Consider the following 20814-nt stretch of genomic DNA (forward strand, 5'->3'; position numbering starts at 1 on the left):
CAAGTGCATTACTAGAGGAAACTTGCTGAGTTAGAAGAAATATCCCATTTATAGAAATTATAGCTCACTGAAAAAAAAAAAAATTCTCCCCAGGTGATGAGCTCTTTGTTGATTTTGTCTCTACTTCATCCCAACTTTTTCTTTCCCAAATGATTAATTTAAATGTCATAGCATGCTCATCTAATTTTTAAATTCATTTAACAAAAATCTGTTTACCACTTATCCTTAAAAACCATCCTTAAGACTAGCATATAGTTTATTGTCTAAACAGGAACCCCTTTAAAAGAAATGCAAATATTATTAATAATCAAGCTAACACATGGAATTTGGAGATTCAGTTACTTTTCTGAGGATCAGACAGATAGTAAATGGCTAAACAGATACTCTGGGTTCATGTCAAATGTCCTTCCCAGGACTTTACTTAAGGCAGTGTTCTGCACAGAACAAATGTTCAAAACAATTTCTAATGGCTTAATGAAGAAAAAATCATTAAGCTAAATGAAATCAGTCAGACGTAGGAAAAAAAAAAAAAAAACACCACATTATCTCACTTATATGTGGAATCAAAAAAAAAAAAAGGTCAAACTCATAGTAACAGAGAGTAGAATGTTTGTTACCAGGAAGTGGAGGAAAAGGGAGCTATTGATCAAGCGTATAAGCTTTCACTTACAGGATGAGTGAGTTCTGGAGACCTGATGCACAGGATAGTGACTATAGTTAATAATAAAGTATTGTATACCAAACATTTGCTGAGTAGATCTCAAGTGTTCTTCACACTTCACACAATGGTCACTGTGTGAAGCAATAGATGTGTTAATCAACTTGATTATGGTAATCATGTCACCATATATGCATGTGTCAAAACATCACATTGCACACCTTAAATATATATAACTTTAGTCAATCACACCTCAATACAGCTGGAAAAAATTAATTAATGTGAAGAAAAAGAAAAGAAAAACGATGTGCTTTTGCAAAAAGAAATGTTAAAAACTAGACTTAGGAAAAATATAACAACAAAATAAACAGACACACAAAAAAATTAAGCAGCATCTTAGGATCACCATGTACTTTAACTTCTGGGAAGTGGGATGGAGTATAAACCAGGATAATTTGGGGTGGTCTAGGATGTTTGTTCCTCCACCTAGAGAGAGAGTATATAGATACTAATATCCTCCATATTTTACAAGTTTAGTCTCTCCATAGGTTATTTTGTTAGTCATGCCATGAAACTCACATGCTTTATAATGTAAGAAAGCATGGTGTCATGGAAACAAAAATGGGTTTGTCCCGGTTCTGAGTTACATGTTAATAATTGCCTAAGTTAATATCCTGGATATCTTTTCACATTTTGAAATTGAGCCTCTTCTTCTGTAAAACAGAGCTGGAGGAATCAGAGATCTTATTTTCAAACAACAGGATTCACATTTGCAATTTGAAGCAGGAAATAAATTTCTTTAAAAAAGATATTGAATAGTTTGTAGAATCACTGGGAACCTGCCCAGTTGGAATAAACAGAGCTTCCACAATCAAAATTCAGTTTCCCAACCCAGTCTGGTGAGGGAACCACTAGTCACACTGAGAATTCATGTTCATACTTTGTGCTACTCCCAGGAACCTCTCTAAAACTATTTTTCTTTACCAGAAGTACCTCTTTCATCTACTGCATGAAACTGAAGTCCTGACTGGGTCCTCCTACTTATGGGCATCTTGGTCCCATGTTTAAATTCAAGCTGCAAGAGGCTGGATGGGTGAGTGGTGGGGTGCATACAAGGAGAACTCCCCAAATAATGGAAGGATATTCCAAGTTGTGAAGCAACTAGAAAATAAAGCCAATGTTCACTATAGAGAATGAGAAGAAACATATGGGGTTGATGTGTTGGTCAAGCTAACAGATGAGAAAGTCCTTTGTAAAATGTAAATTTATGTGTTAATATTTATCATCCCCTGCTCTAATCTCAATTCTATTGAATTTAGTCACTTACAAATCATTTATCTTTATTATGTTATTCACTGAAGACAAAAAACTCACAGCTTTTATATTCCCAGTGCCTGTTTAACAGCCTGATGTATACAGAGGTCCAGAGAATGGTTATTAAATAGACATAGCTAACTAAATAGGAAGCATATTTCCACTAGCTACCCACTAGGAAAAGAAGATTGTTAACTGTGAGATACACACATTCTAAAAATTAAGCATGATAGTGAGTTCAGAAGCATCTGCTTGCTCCGGATATCCACACCTGTGAGTTTTTCTTGATCCACGCCTTTCCATTTCCACTAATGTGATCTGTGTGTCCATTCCAAACTAATAACTTTGACCTCTCCCCCAAATGTAGAGACAAAAATGATCTGAACCGTTACATCACTCAGTGATGAGGAATTGCTCCTGCTTGTTGCCAGCTCTGCTTTTTTCTTGCACCTCTTACCCTGATAACTGTATATTCAGTATTCACTGTCATAAACCCTCTCCATGGGGAAAACGATTAGGTAGTGACCTCATCATCAAAAGACCATATGGCAGACACTTCCAGCAACTCATCCCACTGTCCTCTTTGAAGGGGAGATCACAAAATTAAATAGGCCCAATTAATACTGGTTCAGCCCTCAAATCATGTATGTGACCCCAATTTATACTCATAATAATCCTTTGTGTGAAGCATAATTAAAATTCTTGGCTTTTTATCCTGAGGAAATGATCCAAGTTCACCTGTTACAGGTTTCAAGAGGTAGATCAAGGTATAGATGGTGTCCCTCTAAATACTGGTAGAAAAATTGAACTTTAGTGTCTCCTTCTACTTATATTTTTAGAGATGTCCACATCTGTGTGTGTGTGGACACACACACACACTAGGTTAGAAATTTGGCAGTCTGATCTTGGTTCAAGAGAAAACAAAACAAAACAGTTCTCTAATGGCCCGTGAAATAAATTGTGGCCTGTTGTATATTGGAATGAATGTTCCCAAAGACATTGTAGTTCTGTTTAAGAATAAGACACATGCCACAAATGTTAGTCGCTCAGCTGTGTCCGACTCTTTGCGATCCCATGGACTCTAGTCCACAAGGCTCCTCTGTCCATAGGATTTTCCAGGCAGGAATCCTGGAGTGCGTTGCTATTTCCTTCTCCATTTAAGGATACTAGGTGTCAAAAAAGAATACTAGGTGTCATTTTTGTGTGACAGGACTCTGAAATAGATGAGTGGGAGAGTATGTCCCCCCTATAGATATTATATTGCCAAGGTTCCAAGGACTGGAATTTTAGAGGTTTTTAGGGCCAGTGATAAGTAACTCTTGGTTGAGAAAATTACACTTAGGCAAAGAAAAAAAAATATATATTAGAAATATTTAACTAAAGATCTTGTGTTTGTAGCTGTCTCTGGATATATATACATTTATATGCATGGCTGCGGGCAGGGCTTATTTGTGTCAATTCATTAAAACTCACACATAATATGTGTGGAAACACTTATTAAACAGAAGGAAGGTAAGTATCAGTCAGTCCTATGGGGAGGAAGAGGTCCTCTAATGAGTGTCAGTGATGAAACATTTCTGATTCCTAGAAACACACCCACACTAACCCCTAACCTCCTCTTGTGCGTGTGTGCTCAGTCCCTTAGTCATGTCAGACTATGTGATCCCGTGGACTGTAGCTCACCAGACTCCTCTGCCCATGGGGTTTTCCAGGCAAGGAAACTGGAGTGGGTTGCCATTTCTTTCTCCAGGGGATCTTCCCAGTGCAGGGATTGACACTTATTTCTCAAGAAGGGGGTTTTGAGGAGTAAACATACTGATAATTTGGATATCCTTTTAAATTTTAATTATGCAGGTGTCAAGCTGAAAAAGGAGATTCAACATATCCTAGTTTTAGCTGACCCCCCAACACACACAATATTTTGGCCACCTGTTGCAAAGAGCTGACTCATTTGAAAAGACCTTGATGTTGGGAAAGATTTAAGGCAGGAGGGGAAGGGTACAACAGAGGGTGGGATGGTTAGATGGCATCACTGACTCAATGGACATGAGTTTGGGTAAACTCTGGAAGTTGGTGATGGACAGGGAGGCCTAGCGTGCTGTGGTTCATGGGGTCTCAAAGAGTCAGACACGACTGAGCGACTGAACTGAACTGACACACACATACTGCATGTGAAATGAAAATGTAAAACAAAACAAAACCATGTCCAAAATAAAATACCACAGGGACAAAAAAATAAAAAAGCAATTAGAGATTCAGGATGTATCTGGAAAACAACTATTAATACTTAGCTATTATTTAAAATTTTTATCTCTGTGCTATTGTGGAGTAGCTACACAGGAATTAAACTACTCTGATAACATGCTTTTACTTTTCCTAATTAGGGATTAAATTTCCATATGAAACATCTCTGTTTCCCCAGACTGAATATTCTGTTTTCCCAGACTAAATGCTCTCCAATCTTAGAGGTTTCCCTGGGGTTCCAGAAATGTGCCTGGGTTTGTATGGACATGAAGGAGGTAAAAGGGAGGTAGAAGAAGAGGGTCAACCAAGTCCCACTAGGGAAGCTTTGGGTCCCTCAACCCCACTTCATGGAAACCACAGTATTTTGGACCAGTGTTATCATTGAGTTTTCTCTTAAGATTAAGGAATGAGGTGAGATGACTGAGGCTTTCACCTTGGACAGGAAGTTGAAGATGCTGGAAATTTCAGTATTTGATATGAGTAATATTTAATGCAGTCCAAAAAAAATCAAATAAACTGTGGCCCACAGACTGGCCACCTATTTTGTGAACAAAGTTTCTCTGGAGCTGTGGCTGGCATTAAGGTAAGGCTAGGGAGCTAAGATCCTGCAAATACTAGGTTTTTGTTTTAAATTTTAATAATTTATTCATCATGGATTGTGAAGTTTTTAATTATTTTTTATAACTTAAAATATTGTATTAAATATTAATTACTGAATTTTTGTCACCTCCTCATTTGCCTTACCTTAATTTTGGGTTTCCAATATCTGGATCCCAGAATAAATTTTGAACAAAATATATGCTCAAAAAATTGTAAATCATTGCCCTAGAATATGAACTGTGACATTGTGTTAGGAAGGAAGAAATGAAGAGAGGGAGGCAGGGACAAGACAGTCAGGGAGGGAGGGAAATATTTTATTCAAAGCCTGGGGCAGAATCCCACCTTTTCCACCAGCCAGTTATGTTACCCTGTTACGTTTATTTCCAAAAACAGTTGGTAGAATGGTTAAGGGTATGATGTGGGGTTTAATTTCGGATATGACTTTTGATAGCTATAGGGTTTTGTCATTGTTGTTTAGTCACTCAGTCATGTCCAACTCTTTGCAATCCCATGGGCTGTTGCCCACAAGGCTCCCCTGTCTGGGATTTCCCAGGCAAGAATACTGGAGTGGGTTGCCATTTTCTTCTCCAATAGGGTTTTAGAGTTGCATTTTTAATTCCCTGATCTTCAATATATTCATCTGTAAAATGGGGAGAATGTTTATTTCATAGCTTTTTTGTGATAGCAAATGAAGATAGTACATACTATTCTCAAACTCAATTTCTGGTATACACTAAGGTCTTAAATAATGTTCGCAATTGATTTTCTTGTTTTTATGTTATTGACATTATTGTTGATTTTTAAACTAATATTTCATTCAAATGACAGCATTCAATTATATAAGATGAATCATATTTTGTATACTACATATATTAGTAGTATGTTAATATATGTTATAGTATTCAGTACGTATCTCTGTGTGTGTGTGTGTGTATATATATATGTTAGATGGGCTTCCTGGTTGCCCAGTGGTAAAGAATCTGCCTGCCAGTGCAGGAGACCTGGATTCATCTTGGGTCTGGAAGATGCCCTGAGAAGGAAATGGCAACCTACTCCAGTATTCTTGCCAGGAAAATCCCATGGACAGAGGAGCCCAGCAGACTATAGTCCATGGGATCACAAAAGAGTCAGACATGACTGAGTAACTAAACAACAGTATTTTAGATATAGTATATACCCAAATATATATTATACTATTTTACGTCATATTATATATTATAGCTTAAGCCTGGTATCAAACTGTATTACACATGTTATATATTAAATATACTTATGTTGCATTTATGCATTACATGATATATTTTATATATTTTTATTATATTGGTATATATGGGTATATGTATCTTTTGAACTAACCTATGTGTACTTAGAGAAAGAACTCATGCCTTATCCACCTCTCATGTCTTGTATTTTGCTTACATGATTCAGATTAATCAGATCTTATTCACTTGGTGCCATATTTCAAGGGAAGTAATTTTGCTAGCCATCTTTACTTTTGCAATTTTTTTCAATCATCCAACAACCTTGTGAGATATATACTATTATCTACATTTGCCAGTTAAAGAGACAAGGGCTCAGAGAGTCTGTATGACTTGCTTAATCACATGGCAGTTACTAGTGCCCTGTCTGAATACAGTTTAATAGCTTTTGGTCCAGTTGTGATTTTTTTAATTGTATTTTGTTTTAATTCTACAACTGAATCACACAGTCTCTGGGTATATTAGGGGGACCCACTTATGGTTCAATTATGGTCCCTTTCTTTCCCTCAAGGCTTAGCTAGTCATCAACTCTTCTTAGAAGACTACTAATATACTCAAGCTGGATTAGACTCTGCTGTTATATCAACTACTTTTTGCTATTTCAGCACTTATCAGATACTACAAAAAAAGTGAAAGTCTGAAAAAGTGAAAGTCACTCAGTTTTGTCTGACTCTTTGTGACCCCATGGATTATATAGTCCATGGAATTCTCCAGACCAGAATACGGGAGTGGGTAGCCTTTCACTTCTCCAGGGGATCTTCCCAACCCAGGGATTGAAACCAGGTCTTCTGCATTGCAGGAGGATTCTTTACCAGCTGAGCCACAAGGGAAGCCCTATAATATGCTTACCTGCTGCCAAAACACCCTGGCCTTCTCAAGGATTATTAAGTGTGCTTGAATCATTTCCAGGTCTCCAGCACCACATGCAATCTTTGGTACCTAGTAAGGGTTCAGTTAACATTAATTGAATAAATGAGAGTGTTCAAGTATAAATATGACTATTAATTTAATAAGGAATGACATTGAAATTCTCCGGACAAGATGAGAATAGCTAGGCTTTTTGCCCACTTGGACTCAATCTATTGATTTATCTGTAATATTTTTCTGGAATTGTTCTGTGATTTATCTTGCAAGCCAATTGTTTATGTGAAAAGCATGAATACTTTTTATATTAATTAAAAAATAACTATTCCTCTCCAATTTTTAAACATTGAAATTTCACCTATTTTTAATATATGAAGAAATTTCAATGAGTTCTTGGTGAAACGAGTCAAACTAAGCTATGAATTTCTGCTCTAATTACTTTTTTTCCTTAAGAAGGAAGACAATACAGCCATTAAGATGGCACCAAAGGGAACTGTTTTGTGTAAGATTATACACACCAGTATTTCAAAGTGACTTTAGTAGTGTTCTATGATCAGCCAGCTTGTTATATTTTTCTGTTACATTTAAGTACATTGAGTATCTTGTAACTTTTTCTTAGAATAAACAGCAATTGCTTTTGTAAAAAAAAAAAAAAAAAAAGTAATACAATATATGCTATTATACTACTTTACATTTTATATAACCCAGGAAGTTACATTCAACTTTTAGAAAGTCTCATATCTAAGTAGAGACTTAATAACTCCTTTTAGGTAGGGGCCAAGTGGGATATTCAGCCTTAGGGACATACAGGTGAATGTGGCAAAGTCCTTTCTGAGATGCTCCTGTATCTATTGTGGAAGGCAAGCATGTCACCAAGTCACATCTCAGGCAATTCATTTAGTGTTACTTCTCATGCACACACACTGAGGTGATGAGACAAGCTCAGCTGTAGAATTACTTTCTGTCTTGAAATTCTTTATGACTGTGATTATGATTAATGTTCCTGAACATAACTGTAAAAGTATGTAGCATGTACTTTATAACAAAACATGATGAAGAAATGAGTTCATTTATTAGAGGAAAATAAAACTTTCTGATGATCTAGACAGGACACAAGTGATAAACGTGGAGGAGAGATTTAAAGGAGAATTTAGAGCTTTTAAAGTTCCACCTTGGTGTCTTCATTCTCTACTGAAGAAATGCATTTTTGGAAAAAATGATTTCTGTCACTAACAAGGTTGTCTCTGGCCTAACCCTGGGAGAAATGTAATTTAACCAAATTAAATTTCTTCCACTTTTAAATTGAACAAGCCAAGATCCCGAGCTCTCTCTTTCTCTCTCTTATTCCCACACTGGAGTAAAATGAAGACCAAACTATAATTGTCAATTAATAACTTCAGATTGTATTATAGAACCCTTGTGAAATTTATCTGCAGAGGAATTTCTCAAGAAAAGCACAGGGCTAGGTCACTGTGAGCAGAAACTGCTCTCACCCACAAAACTGGAAATGTCCAAACGACATGGAGACTGTAGGCTTTGCAGTGTGTATCGTCTGTCCCTAGATGGTGAGTGTTGGGCTGCTTCACTCTGTCTCATGCTCAGACCAACCCCAAGATGAGCGAGGTGGTTAGTCCATGAGCTCTTAGCTATTCACAGCATAGGCTGGTAGGACAGTGACCTAAACAGATAGAATTCCCCTATCCAGATAATCACGATGGTGTGATCACTCACCTAGAGCCAGACATCCTGGAATGTGAAGTCAAGTGGGCCTTAGGAAGTATCACTATGAACAAAGCTAGTGGAGGTGATGGAATTCCAGTTGAGCTATTTCAAATCCTGAAAGAAGATGCTGTGAAAGTGCTACACTTAATATGACAGCAAATTTGGAAAACTCAGCAGTGGCCACAGGACTGGAAAAGGTCAGTTTTCATTTCAATCCCAAAGAAAGGCAATGCCAAAGAATGCTCAAACTACCACACGCTAGTAAAGTAATCCTCAAAATTCTCCAAGCCAGGTTTCAACAATACGTGAACCATAAACTTCCAGATGTTCAAGCTGGTTTTAGAAAAGGCAGAGGAACCAGAGATCAAATTGCCAACATCCACTGGGTCATCAAAAAAGCAAGTGAGTTCCAGAAAACATTTATTTCTGCTTTATTGACTATGCCAACGCCTTGACTGTGTGGATCACAATAAATTGTGGAAAATTCTGAAAGAGATGGGAATACCAGACCACCTGACCTGCCTCTTGAGAAACCTATATGCAGGTCAGGAAGCAACAGTTAGAACTGGACATGGAATAACAGACTGGTTCCAAATAGGAAAAGGAGAACATCAAGTCTGTATATTGTCACCCTGCTTATTTAACTTATATGCAGAGTACATCATGAGAAATGCTGGGCTGGAAGAAGCACAAGCTGGAATCAAGATTGCTGGGGAAAATATCAATAACCTCAGATATGCAGATGACACCACCCTTATGGCAGAAAATGAAGAGAAACTAAAAAGCCTCTTGATGAAATTGAAAGAGAAGAGTGAAAAAGTTGGCTTAAAGCTCAACATTCGGAAAACTAAGATCATCGCATCTGGTCCCATCGCTTCATGGGAAATAGATGCAGAAACAGTGGAAGCAATGTCAGACTTTATTTTTTGGGGCTCCAAAATCACTGCAGATTGTGATTGCAGCCTTGAAATTAAAAGATGCTTACTCCTCGGAAGGAAAGTTATGACCAACCTAGACAGACTATTAAAAAGCAGAGACATTACTTTGCCAACAAAGGTCCATCTAGTCAAGGCTATGGTTTTTCCAGTGATCATGTATGGATGTGAGAGTTGGACTATAAAGAAAGCTGAGTGCCGAAAAATTGATGCTTTTGAACTGTGGTGTTGGAGAAGACTCTTGAGAGTCCCTTGGACTGCAAGGAGATCCAACCAGTTCATCCTAAAGGAAGTCAGTCCTGGGTGTTCCTTGGAAGGACTGATGCTGAAGCTGAAACTCCAATACTTTGGCCACCTCGTGCAGAGAGTTGACTTGTTGGAAAAGACCCTGATGCTGGGAGGGATTCAGGTCAGGAGGAGTCGGGGACGACAGAGGATGAGATGGCTGGATGGTATCACCGACTCAATGGACATGAGTTTGAGTCAATTCCGGGAGTTTGTGATGGACAGGGAGGCCTGGCCTACTGCGATTCATGGGGTCGCAAAGAGTCGGACACGACTGAGTGACTGAACTGAACTAATCCGGATTTCTTCACTGTTTTTTTTTTTTTTTTTTAAGCTACAGAGTCCTTTATTTCTACATATAATTAGAAAATTTGAGAAATAAGAAAGGTAAATGGAAAATAAATCTGGTGAACATATAATTAATCTGATTAATCAGAAAAATTCAAATTAGAATAATTATCAGTTTTCTCCATGAATTGGAAATATATTTTTTTTTAAAGATGGTAATACCCTATTTGGGCAAGGATCTAGGAATGTGCATGCTCTCACACACCTCTGTAGTTGATAGTCTGGAAGTATTTATCAAGAGTTATAAAACTGTGTATATCCTTAGAGATAGTAATCCCATACTTTGGGAATTAAAGATAAGAAAGTTCATATTTAAGGATATGAACATAGATCTAAATATATGTTTTATTTTCAACATTTTCACTTTAAAACATTTAAAAATAAGAAACCACATAAATATAACAAAATTGGGAACCTGCTTTTCTGAATGAATACAAAATGAAAGAATGCACCATTAAAATGACACCATAAGTGAATTTTTACCAGCAGTACCAGATAATAGAAACAAACATTTCAAGATGATTTCAGTGTTTTTCTTTGAGATGCTACTCTTTATATGAACATATTGTGGGCATTTTATAATGTTTCATGATGAAAATTAGTCACTATAGTAAAATGAATAATTTGGATGCTAAAGGCAAATACATACTAAATATCCCCCACGGTCAGCAGCAATGAAGATTATAAAGATAGCTAATCTTGAAAGATCTGAACAGATACTTTCTGAGGAAAACTACACAAATTTAGACTGAGTCATATCAAAATGTTGGATGGCAGTTGCAAAGGTATCAGTTTTCCCAAATTCATGCCCAAATGATTAAACATCAGATAAAAATAGTCAGCATTGCTGAAGGTGAATGTAGGGAGGGCTATAACCTTGAAAACAGAAATCCCTCATGAGTTTTTATTTTTTTCCCTTGTGGAAAAACAATGCCTATACCTTTTAAAATACAGAAGCATGGGTGAAGGATCCTTTACTTAACACCGATGACACCATAAAACAGCAGGTCATGCAGGATGATAATAATAAAAGAAGAATCGTCAGACCAGTGGATGGCACAAAATAAGATAGAAGTGTAAGATGCAGATCTTTAGCAGGAGAAGCACTCAGAGTATTCTAATATCTTTGGAATCCAGTTCCTCCTCTTTTCACTGCAGCTGCAGTCTTAATTCAGGTCCTAATGGTCTCTCCCACGCGATGACAGTTCATGCCATGTAGCAATTTGCAATTATTCTGAGATACGAATTTGAATAAAGCTTTGTGGGGCTGCTGATCATTTACAAATTGAGTCTCATTTGAAAAGTGCTTTGTTGCTGTCTATTCATTGACTAGGAAATGTTCTAAATGTTGGCGTTTTGTGGGAAAATACCCATCTTGTAAGAAAACAAAACATTAATGTAATTTTATAAGGTTCATAACTTCTGTTTGTTGTAAAACGTGTACAGAAATGATGTGAATTGTTACAACTCTGATTTTTGAGAAGGCTAGCTTCTGAATCAACAATTCCATATTGTTGAATTCGCTTAATGTTAAATCAGTAAGGAAAGGACAAAAATATAAATATTTAGGTCTATCACACACTATACCAAATAAAATTTATAATCTCCAGTTAAATTCTGGAAAAATACATATGAAAAGGAAATAGCTCAGAAAAATTAAGGGAATATTGAATTGATTTTAGTTTGAATATGAATTGATTTTGTCTTTTCAATACAAATGAAGCTTTAAGGGAAAAAATGGATATAAGTAAGTAAAATTTCTACAAAGCATTAAAATCCTAATTTTATTAGGGGCTAATTATATGAAAGGACTTAAAAAAAGAAAAGTTCGATCTTGTTATTCAAAATTATCTTCAAAATCTTCAAATCTTAGTTTGATCTTGTCTCTGGTGAGGCTTATTTCATTGCTCCTGATCACCACTCGGCCTTCCAGGTCCCAATGGGCAATTTAACCCCTACCCAGAACAGACTACTACTGATTCCTCTGTACAGATTCAATATTTTGTTTGCTCAATATTTGTTTTTGAGATTGATTCATGATGACAAATGTAGCCCAAGGTTCATTGTATAAATATACCCTTAAAACCATGGTATCATGAATACTTTTCTGTTTTCCTCACATATATATGGCTATTTTCTAAGATTCAAAATCTCCATGTAGCATAAGCAGATCTTTACTTTTAGTTGATGTTGCCAAATAAGTCTCCCAAAGGCTTGTTACCCATTATTCTTCCCCAGGAGTATATATATATATGACCTCACAACTCTGAATCCGTGATAATGTTTAGCATCATCAGATACTGTGTTTGTCATTCAGTCATGACCGACTCTTTGTGACCCCAGGACTGTAACACACCAGGCTCCTCTGTTCATGGAATTCTCCCACTGGAATGGGGAGCATTCCCTTCTCCAGGTGATCTTCCCAACCCAGGGATCGATCGGACCTGCGTCTCTTACATTGGCCAGTGGGTTCTTTAGCACTGAGCCACCTGCGAAGCCTGGTGGTGTTAGTTCTGTGTATTGCAAGTATTTTGCCCCAGTCTGTTACTTATCTTCTCAACTCTGGTGATTTTTGAAGCAACAACAGTTTTTATTTTAATTTTGACTTATGTTCTTACTGTCTTATTTAAGAAATCATAAACTTATTCATGTGTGTAATTTTCAAAAGTTTTACACATTTAATTTTTCTTTTGAACCTCAGTCCACCTAGCACTGAGTTTTTGGATAAGGTATGAGTTAGGGTTGAAATTTTATTCTTTTATGACATTTTATTCATCTTTCACTTAGATAACCAATAGTTCCAACATTGTGCTAATCCTTTCCCATTTCCTATTTTTAAATCTCCTTCTATAGATAAGCTTGTTTTGGGCTGTTTATTCTGCCTCGTCTGTTAATTTGTCTGTCTCTTTCCCACTATTGCACTGGCTTAGTAGTTTTATTATAAATGTTTACATCTTACTAGAAAAACTCAACATTATTTGCTACAAAATTGTCTTTTTTACTCTCACCCAGTGTTATTTATATATGAGAATGCTTGAATTAACTTTTCTAGTGTCATAAGAACTCCTATTTGAATTTTGAGTGTAATTGCATTGAAATTATAGATAAATTGGGGGGAAAACTTTATAAATTTAGGTAGAATTCTGTATGCAGTAGTGTGATGCTTACTATTTCATAAGTTTATATTTATATTATCACTTTGTAGGTGCTCTTTATCAAATTGAAGAAATGCCCTTCTATTCCTAGTTTATTTGGAGTGTTTTATTTTTTATGTCAGTAATATGTGTTGGTTTTTTCAATGTTTTATCTTATCTATTGATATGACCATGTGCTTTTTTAGCCTGTTGGTTGATGGATCACACTCATAATTTTCAGGTTTTGAACAAATCTTGCATAGCTGAGGTAAATCTCACTGGGTTGTGTAATTCTTTTAATTGTGGTGGTGATTTTGTTGCTATGTTGTGTCTGACTCTTGTGACCCCATGAACTGTAGCATGCCAGGCTCCTCTGTCCATGGGATTTTCCAGATAATTTCATACGTTGTTTAATTCTATTTTCTTTTATTTTGTTGAGGATGTTTGCATCTATATTCATGAGAGATACTGATCTATAGTTTTCTTTCAATGTCTTTGGTTTTGGTGTAAGGGTAATGCTGGCATTAAAGGATGAGTTAGGGAATATTCCTTCTACTCCTGTTCTCTGAAAGAGATGATAGAGTACTGATATAATTTCTTCATTAAATATTCAGTAGAATTCATCTGTGAATGCATATGAACATGGTGCTGTGTACATTTGAAGTTAAGTAATTATTGATTCAACTTCTTTAATAGACATAGGTCTATTCAGATGGTCTACTTTTGTGGGTGAGTTTTGGCAAATTTTTTTTTTTTTTTTTTTATTATTATTATTTTTTTTTCCCAGTGGGTTTTGTCATACATTGATATGAATCAGCCATGGATTTACATGTATTCCCAATCCCGATCCCCCCTCCCACCTCCCTCTCCACCCGATTCCTCTGGGTCTTCCCAGTGCACCAGGCCGGAGCACTTGTCTCGTGCATCCCACCTGGGCTGGTGATCTGTTTCACCATATGTCTTTCAAGAAATCAGTCAATTTCATCTCAGTCATCAAATTTATTGTTACTATTGTTGTTCAGTCTCTAAGTCATATACAACTCTTTGTGACCCCATGAACTATAGCAAGCCTGGCTTCCCTGTCCTTCACGATCTCCCTTAGTTTACTAAATTCATGTCCATTGAGTCAGTGATGCCGTCCAACCATCTTGTTCTCTGTCACCCCCTTCTCCTCTTGCCCTCAATATTGCCCAGCATCAGGGTCTTTTCAAATGAGTCAGCAATTCACATCAGGTGGTCAAAATATTGGAGCTTCAGCTTCAGCATCAGTCCTTTCAGTGAATGTTCAGGGTTGATTTCCTTTAGGATTGATTGGTTTGATCTCCTTGCAGTCCAAGGGACTCTCAAACGTCTTCTCCAGCACCACAGTTTGAAAGCATCAATTTTGTTGATCCAGACTTATTCACAGAATTCCCTTATTATTCTTTTAATTTCCACAAGATCTCTAGTGATGTCCTCTCTTTTATTTCTGACATTAGTAATTAGTTAGCCTGGCTGTAGGCTTATCAATTTTACTTACCTTTTTAAAAAGAAACAACTTTTATCTTCATTGATTTTCTGTATTGAGTTTCTGTTTTCAATTTTATTGATTTCTGCTCTAATGCTTCTAATTTATTTTATTCTGCTTATTTGGATTTAATTTGTCCTTCTTGTTCTAGCTTCCTAAGATAGAAACTTAGATTATTGATTTTAGGTCATTGTCCTTTTCTACTATATGCACGCAATATCTTTCTCGCTGCACTACTTTGGTTGGATCCTCCAAATTTTGGGAAATCATGCTTTAATTTTTATTTAGTTCAAAATCTTATAAATATTTCTTTTGAGATTTCTTCTTTGACCCATGTGTTCTGTGTCATTTCAGTCATTATTTCACTTATGTATAATATTTCATTCATATGTTTTTAATTTGATTATATTTATTTGTATATTTATCCTAATATAGTTACCTATTTGCTTATATATATATATATACATATATATATACATATATTTATTAATACACATGATATCTTCACAGGCATATATAATCAAGTATATAGTCATTATTATCTTGGAGCAATCTGTAATCTGGCAGATCAATTAAGAATGAGAAAAAAATGTTTTCATTTTGCCTGTACTTATTCTTTCTTCGGTGCACGTTCTTTCTTTCTTTTTAATTTAGATCCCAGATTATCAAGCATATTGTTCCCATTTCCTTTTCCCTTGATTTTCTATATTTTGAAAATAATAAAATAATATACTTAGGTTTAATATTTGGCATTTTTCTTGCTTGACATTCTCTGAGATTCATGTATCTGGGGTTTGGTATCTGACATTTGGAGAAACTATCAGTCCTTATTGTTTCAAATGTCTGTCTGGTTCCTTTCTTCTTTCTTCTCCTGGTATACCTGTTATGCATACATTTCAACTTTCACAGCTGTCCCATACTGCTTGGATATCCCTTCTGTTTCTCTTTTTATCAATCTTTATTCTCTTTGCTCTTCAGCTTTGGAGGTTTCTGCTGATATATCCTCAGGCTCAGAGTTTCTTTATTTAGCTGTCTAATCTCCTAACAAGCCCTTGGAAGTCATTCTTCGTTTCTGTGACAGTGTTTTTAATCTCTAGCATTTTTTTTTTTTTCCTGAGACAGTTATCCACATATCTGATGACATTGCCTGTCTATTCTTGCATGCTGACTGACCACCCTGAAGCTTCCTTCTCCGACTCCCATTTGTCCTTGGGACTATGAGTAGGGTATTTCACACCCACATGTTAGGGCATCACCATAATCCCTGAGAGGCCTCCCAGACAATGCATTGCACTTGAACTACCACTTGCTCTCTGGTATCCTCTGCCTCTAAGAACATACTCTCTAGTCTGACTTCCCGCTCTCTGGTCCTCACCAGTTCAGTTCATTTGCTCAGTCGTGTCTGACTCTTTGCGACCCCAAGGACTGCAGCACTCCAGGCCTCCCCTGTACATCACCAACTCCCAGAGTTTACTCAAACTCAGGTCCATTGAGTTGGTGATGCCATCCAACCATCTCATCCTCTGTCGTCCCCTTCTCCTCCTGCCTTCAATCTGTTCCAGCATCACGATTTTTTCAAATGAGTCAGTTCTTCACATCAGGTTGCCAAAGTACTGAAGTTTCAGTTTCAGCATCAGTCCTTCCAATGAATATTAAGGACTGATTTCCTTTAGGATGGACTGGTTGGATCTTCTTGCTGTCCAAGGGACTCTCAAGAGCCTTGTCCAACACCACAGTTCAAAAGCATCAGTTCTTTGGCACTCAGCTTTCTTCACAGTCCAACTCTCACATCCACACATGACTACTGGAAAAACCATAGCCTTGACTAGATGGACTTTCGTTGGCAAAGCCATGTCTCTACTTTTTAATATATTGTCTAGGTTGGTCAAAACTTTTCTTCCAAAGAGCAAGCGTCTTTTAATTTCATGGTTGCAGTCACCATCTGCAGTGATTTTGAAGCACAAAAAAATAGAGTCTGTCACTGTTTCCACTGTTTCCCCATCTATTTGCCATGAAGTGATGGGACCAGATGCCATGATCTTAGTTTTCTGAATGTGGTCCTCACCAGGGCAGAGATAAATCCAGATTCAGTTATGTGCTGGTAAATAGACTTTCAGGAAAAGAAAATGTCTCAGTTTGAAGCATTTGCAGAGTTTATGGTATAGAGACTCCCATTATGGCCTATTTCAAGTGACCACAGCAGAGCTGGGGAGAGAGAAATACATGCAGTGTGTTCAGTGCTGAGCAGCAAACCCCTGCTCTCCAGAAAGCGGTCCTGCACACACATCGCCATTCATCTTGTTTGGCCTTTACATACCAAGTCAGATGGCACACAGAGCTATACCCTGAAGAAAATATCTTCATTGGATTTTTTCTTTTTCTCTTTTTTGTTTTTAAGAGTATGAAGCTATATAGCTTATTTCTTCTTAAGGAGAAGATGATGGGACTCAGTTGAACCTGAGCAGAGGTTTTATGGTCCAGGCAGTATGTGAACCAAATGTTTCTTTAAGCCTTTATCCATTTTTCTTGGTAAACTGGTGGTACAGTTGTGCTATGTTCATAGCAGCGACATGGATTTGTAAACCCTGAAGAAGACCTTACACCTCGGGTTCCCTGTTACTCAAAGCTCCAGGTGCTGTGAGAGGGAGACTCAGTCTTGATGAGAGACAGGAAGTAAGGACACAATATTCACCGGACATTCCCCTTTGAAAAGTCCTCCAGAGGAAATTAAGAATAGTTTCATCATTGGGTCAAGTGTGTCCTTGATGCTGTAAATAGCTGATTTGTTATTCAGATGTGATCAGATTGAGTTTATGTTAAGATGAAGGCACTTCTCAGAGAGGCATTAATGCAAATGCATAAAGACAGAACACTGGAGGCAACATTGTTGGGGGAACCTACTCCTTACAGAGTTTCAAAGTATCACCCACAGACTACTTCATGTTCCCAAAGGAAGTTTGTGCCTTTGCAATGGAAAAATCTCATAGATCCCATCTTAACTGAGTAATGACACATCACTAAGAGTGAAACCTCTGACTCAGTTGCCTCTCTATCTCCATATACAGGCAGCTGTAATCAAGTTCAGTGGGTCTCTGAATTCCTGACAGATCTGATGGCCCTTTTAGTGGGGCCTTGCTCTGATTGGACTTCAGATAGAACCTGAAATGTAACATTGCAATTACTAGTTCTTCTCTTACCTGTTGTCTTTGGAGGGAATTAAATTCTGGATGTATACTGTCTGCATTGATTTTGCAGCTGATGTAGACAAATTCAAGGCTCTAGATGTCAAATCTGAGCTTGTTTACAGCAAGAAATTCGCATTATGAACTCTTGACAGCATCTGGATACCTTTCTGAGTGTTTCACAAAGCCTTTGTTACACCACATCACACAAGCTGGTAAAACTGGGTTTAGATGTGTGCTACGTGATAGGTTAGATGAGGCAGTAGAGTCACAGCATATATTTCTGAGTTTCAAATGCATTTTATTCATTTATTTCAAAGCTTGCTATTGTATATAACAAGATTTGTTAAGTTTTAGAAGATAAATAATGTTTTTTAATCAACCTTTTAAAATATTCTTGTATTTTTAGTCATCACATCATTATTTTCTAGTGAAAAATGTTTTAAATGGATAAATAATTTAAAATTATTTCAGGAAATCAAACTTAAACATCAGTATATAAACTCCATTTAGCAAAATAGCACAAAAATGTTTGATTTCTCACTCTTGCTTGGGTATCTTCCAGGAGCAGAGTTGGGGATTGAGTTTATCTACCTTGGAGAATGTGGTTTATGTACACAGCTAAGGAGAACATTATTAAGCTGACTACCACCAGCTTCTGCTTTATTGACTATGCCAAAGCCTTTGTGTGGATCACAAAAAAGTGTGGAAAATTCTACAAGAGATGGGAATACCAGAACACCTGACCTGCCTCCTTAGAAATCTGTATGCAGGTCAGGAAGCAACAGTTAGAACTGGACATGGAACAACAGACTGGTTCCAAATCGGGAAAGTAGTATGTCAAGGCTGTCTATTGTCATCCTGCTTATTTAACTTATTCAGAGCACATCATGAGAAATGCTGGGCTGGATGAAGCACAAGCTGGAATAAGATTGCTGGGAGAAATATCAATAACCTCAGATATGAGGATGACACCACCCTTATGGCAGAAAGTGAAGAAGAACTAAAGAACCTCTTGATGAAAGTGAAAGAGGAGAGTGAAAAAGTTGACTTAAGACTCAACATTCAGAAACCCAAGATCATGGCATCTGGTCCTATCACTTCATGGCAAATAGATGGGGAAACAGTGGAAATAGTGACAGACTTTATTTTTGGGGGGTCCAAAATCACTGCAGATGGTGACTATAACCCTGAAATTAAAAGACGCTTGCTCCTTGGAAGAAAAGCTATGACCAACGTGGATAGCATATTAAAAAGCAGAGACTTACTTTGCCAACAAAGTTCCATCTAGTCAAAGCTATGGTTTTTCCAGTAGTCATGTATGGATGTGAAAGTTGGACTATAAAGAAAGCTGAGCACCAAAGAATTGGTGCTTTTGAACTGTGGTGTTGGAGAAGACTCTTGAGAGTCCCTTGGACTGCAAGGAGATCCAACTAGTCCATCCTGAAGGAAATCAGTCCTCAATATTCATTGAAAGGGCTGATGCTGAAGCTGAAACTCTAATACTTTGACCATCTGATGCAAAGAGCTGACTCATTTGAAAAGACCCTGATGCTGGGAAAGATTGAGGGCAGGAGAAGAAGGAGATGAGAGAGGATGAGATGGTTGGATGGCATCACCGACTCAATGGACATGAGTTTGGGTAAACTCCGGGAGTAGGTGATGGACAGGGAAGCCTGGAGTCCTGCAGTCCATGGAGTTGCAAGAGTTGGACAAGACTGAGAGACTGAACTGAACTGAACTGAACCACCAGCTTAATCAACCACAGAAGTCCCAATTGTTGTAAAATACATGCTTCACAATTATCCCCACCAAGAGTGAGAAACCCACTTGATGTAAACCAAGAGTTTCCACCCACAGCCAGTAAGAAACCGATGAGGAGTCACCCATGAATGACATTTTGGTCCCCAGGCATTTCCTGTGACTGTGCTGTCAGACCAAAGTGAGTTCTTACAGTCTTAGGACAGCCCTTGATTAGCCACTGGAAGACAGTCTAGTTCTCAAGAGATGGGCAAGAATATCAGCCATGTGGTAACGTCTATAGACATCAGACATCAGGTCTGTCTATTTTCAAATGAGGAAAACATGTAAAAGACTAAGGAAGAAATAAATTATATACACACTCAGAGAAATGTCAGCTTCTTGGAGTTCAGATAAGCCATAGTATCTCAGGGATGAGTAATATTTTAAAGGCCCACCTCCTCTTGATGAACTCAGTACTACTGGTGTCATATTGACTGAAGGGCCATCATCTAGAGTTTGATTTGGCTTCCCAAAGGGTTCTGGAAATTCCTTTGAAGTTGTGAAGGGACACTTACCACCTTTCAGACTACTGGGAGGACCGAGAACTAACACCTTCCCAGACCATAGTTTGAATAAGACTGAGTAGACTCCATTCTTCCTGATACCTAAGAAAAGCCATCAGTGTTCGTTCAGGAACATGGAGGCTTTTGAAATAAAGCAGGAGATAAGGAGTTTTAATGATCTACCTGATACCCAGTCCTTGGACTACTTTCAAATACCGACTTCCAGAGCTATCTGTTCCTCTGTGAAAGCCCACTCCCTAAACCATGTCCCTCTGGGTTCAGGGAAACCTCCTACTCTTAATGAAGGACAGTTTCAGAGATTTGGATATAGAGGTAAAGATAACTGCAACTAGCAGACTTGCTGTCTTCTCTGGTCTGCCTTCCAGTAAGTAACTGGCCACCTGCCCCTCCTCTGTGCCCTCCTCCATGTCTATCTTTTCTTTTGGGCTTGTGCCC

Source organism: Dama dama, chromosome 11 (assembly GCF_033118175.1).
Source record: "Dama dama isolate Ldn47 chromosome 11, ASM3311817v1, whole genome shotgun sequence".
Lineage (NCBI taxonomy): Eukaryota > Metazoa > Chordata > Mammalia > Artiodactyla > Cervidae > Dama > Dama dama.